Source organism: Perna viridis, chromosome 13 (genome assembly GCF_037379345.1).
Source record: "Perna viridis isolate PV_CMFRI_1.1 ecotype Kerala chromosome 13, ASM3737934v1, whole genome shotgun sequence".
Classification (NCBI taxonomy): Eukaryota; Metazoa; Mollusca; class Bivalvia; order Mytilida; family Mytilidae; genus Perna; species Perna viridis.
In genome coordinates, this window is record NC_142457.1 from 32,122,286 (window position 1) to 32,125,927 (window position 3,642).

At 37.2% G+C, this 3,642-nt stretch overlaps 2 pseudogenes; both read left to right on the forward strand.

Moving 5' to 3' along the window:
• The first annotated feature begins 491 nt into the window (after nt 1–491).
• LOC148600345 (uncharacterized) lies at nt 492–1,512 on the forward strand (annotated as a pseudogene).
• LOC148600346 (uncharacterized) lies at nt 1,371–3,278 on the forward strand (annotated as a pseudogene).
• Nucleotides 3,279–3,642: the final 364 nt, after the last annotated feature.

Genomic DNA, 3,642 nt, shown 5'->3' on the forward strand with positions numbered 1-3,642 from the left:
GATATTCATACCACTTAACCTCAGATGGTTCATGGTTAGGCCATGCTTATAAAACCTTACGACTTATAAGTCATTGTTGCACCCCATTACATCCACCACCGGGGACACGCCTGTTTCTGTTATTTTTTTCAAGATTTCCAAAAGGCAGATAACAAAATTTTGGTGACATGTATTGAATACAAACGTAACACAGGGTGGAGCTGACTGAACCTTCGTTCACGTGAAATATAGACGCTACAATTTATATTTATTATTCAAAAAGACGACAAAAAGCTGAACTGCAGACAACAATTAGCACGACAGGAACGCTTGGCGCAAATATTATATTAGACCTGTCATAGCAAATACTAAAACTACATCTAAAATTTTCACATGAACGCGAAGAATTTACATATATTTAAGTACGGTCGATCGCGGAGGAATTTTCCCGCTTTATTTGAATACGGTTGAATTCTGAGTGATTAGTCTAACGAGGTATAAAAGCAGTGCGCATGATTTTAAACGTATCGAGTAGGCCGGTGACCAAGTTTTGTGCAGGTACACGTTGTACCAAGAAGCCATTACTGAAGTTAAGGTTGTATAATGTCCGACTCAGAGAAGTTGAACTCGACATTAGAGAAGAGCTTGAGGTAACTCGAGATAATACAGTAAACGGTTCTGTTTCTGCAAACCTTGAATCGGTGACCAATGCGGACTTATCTTTAATGAAAACATATATGAACTCTAAATTCGCCGGTATAGAAAGTAATTTCCAAGAAACTACTAGCTCACTTGCTAAGAAAGTCAAGGAAGTTGAAACTAACTTTAACTTTAAGGGACACCAAATTCAATTTGGATTTAATTCTGATCTACTGGATAATATTGAGCGGGCCTTACTTTATATTGACAAAAAGCGCTTGTCGAAAGCAGAGTCAATTCTTGAAGAATACCTCTTGTTGATAAAATAGAGAAGAAAGTTGATCCGTATTGCTGACAAAAGTGAAGGTGGCTGGAAGACCGTCCAGGAATATCTTTCGGACGACGTCGCCAGTGATTCCGAGGACAAGAACAAGATCCGTGCAGCAGATAACCGTGCGGTTAAGAAGTTGAAAGCTTCGAAAACTGATAAAAAGTATGGAAATGTACGTAAAATCCAGCAGAAGCAGCGGGTTCTGCCTCACAAGTTCCTACGAATGCTGTTAATGTTCCTGCTAATAACCAGCCCCTTCGCGGGAGTGGGCAACACTTTGTTGCCCAGAGAAACAGGGCAGAACCTACCGACCAGTGTCATGCATGTGGTTTTTACGGGCACTGGGCCGGTAGCTGTAGAAAGGAGACCAGAAACATCAACCAGAACGAACGAGGGACCTCCAACTAAGGTACAAAGGCAGATGGACAAACTACAGGTACAAAACCTTGATCTAGTTGAATCTTTTTATGAGTATGAATCTGGTGTAAAAGATATTTGTGCTAAGGGTAGACTAAGACAGTCTATAAACTTTTGGGAGAAATTTGGTGCATCCCCCTTTATTTTATGCGTTATTAGAGACGAATATCAAATTCCTCTATTGAGTCAACCGGAAACTGTTTACCTTAGAAATATCTTTCCGCTTTTGAACACTGTAAATTTGTTGACAATGCTATGTGTAACTTTTAAACCTCATGTTATAAATCCTTTGTCAGTTTCAGTAAATTCCAGCGGCAAACATAGATTAATTCTAGATTTAAGACATGTCAATAAATATATTCAGGTAAACAGTAAGAAATTTGAAGATTGGAGGACAATGTAGCAGTATTTATCACTTAATTGTTATGCGTTTAAATTTGACTTAAAATCAGGTTACCATCATGTAGATATTTTTGATACATATCAGACTTATTTCGGATTTGCATGGGAACAAAATCAAGAGATTAAACATTACATTTTTACTGTGTTGCCGTTTGGGTTATCCGTCAGTGGTTATATATTCAGTAAAGTCGTAAGACAACTGGTCAAACATTGGCGTAATAACCGTATTCAGATTGCTGTGTATTTAGATGATGGGTTCAGCGTTAACCAAGATTTGAGGTTAGTAAGTCTCAATCTTCAATTGTGAAGTCAGATCTCATATCAGCTGGTTTTGTTCCTAACAAAGATTAGAATTTATGGGAGCCTCAACAAAAGGTTGAGTGGCTCGGATTTATCTGGGACTTGGTGCAGTGTAAGTTGTATATACAAGAAAAGAAAATATCTGAGCTAATTTCTTTTTTATATGGTCTGTATGGTAGAATTCAAATAAGACAATTGGCAAAAATCACAGGAAAGATAATTTCTTTGACTCCCGCTCTAGGTAATGTAACTCAAATTATGACCAGATGTATGTTTTCGGTCGTCAGTAAGAGAGAGTTTTGGGATCAATATGTCAATATTAATTTACATCCCGATTGCTTGCAGGAAGTAGCATTTTGGAAAACAAACTTGAGGTGTTTGAATTCTAAAGATCTTTTAAATTCATGTTCAGAGTTTCATGTGTTTACAGATACTAGTGATACAGGTGCCGCAGGGTACGTTAAAGATTCTAGTTTGGTCAGGCATAAAATGTGGCTTGATAATGAATCTGGGAAAAGTTCCACTTGGAGAGAAATTAGGGCCATTCAGTTGTGTATTTTAGCTTTTTCTAAATTTCTAGCAAACAGCGTAGTAACATTTTATTCTGATAATCAGAACGCGGTCAGTATAGTACAGAAAGGCAGTAAAGTGCCAGCTTTGCAACAGATTGCTTTAGATATTTTCAACTGCTGTAATGTGAATAACATTTCCATCATTTGAATTGGATTCCAAGAGATTTGAATGAAAGAGCGGATAATTTGTCCAGAATTATTGACCTTGATGACTGGGGTATTTCTAATGATTTTTTTTAGTTTCTAGAAAATTTTAATCGATTCGCTAATATGGATAATGCGCAGACACCTAAATTTAGCTCCCTATTTTGGAATCCCGGTGCATCAGCGGTTGACGCTTTTACTTGCCACTGGGCTGGTGAAAATAATTGGCTTATTCCTCCGGTTTCCTTAGTTAGTAAGTGCATTAATCACTTGATCAAATGCAAAGCAACAGGTACGTTTATAGCGCCAAATGGATTTCAGCCCCATTTTGGCCTTTGATTTTTTTGCCGGAGATGAAATACAAAGCTTATGTAGCGGATGTACTTGAATTTAGCGAAACTGATTGCATTTTCGTCGCTGGATGCAACACAAGTTTTTTTGCTAACGGAACTTTCAAAGGATTAGTGTTAGCAATACGTTTAAATGCCTTATAATAGCACGTTTTTGGCTGGCTAAAGATGTTTATTTTTAAGTATTACTTAATAGAGAGTAAAGGATCACTGGATTGCCTTTTGTGTCACTGGACGGATACTCACACTGGTGATAATTGTGTATTGATGATGTTATTTGGTCACCGGACCGTTACCACAACCACTGGGTTTAATGAGGTCACTGGACCTTTCTGTAGTTTTGAATCAGTCACAGGATTGGTTTCTTATATAATCAGGTAATTATCATATATTTTATATAATTCATATAAATATTTAGATTTTTGCAGATAATTTTTTCTACCGGGTTTTGATCGGATTCAAGAGACTTAGTTCATCCAGAACTTTCGTAATTTGGTAACTAATCTTC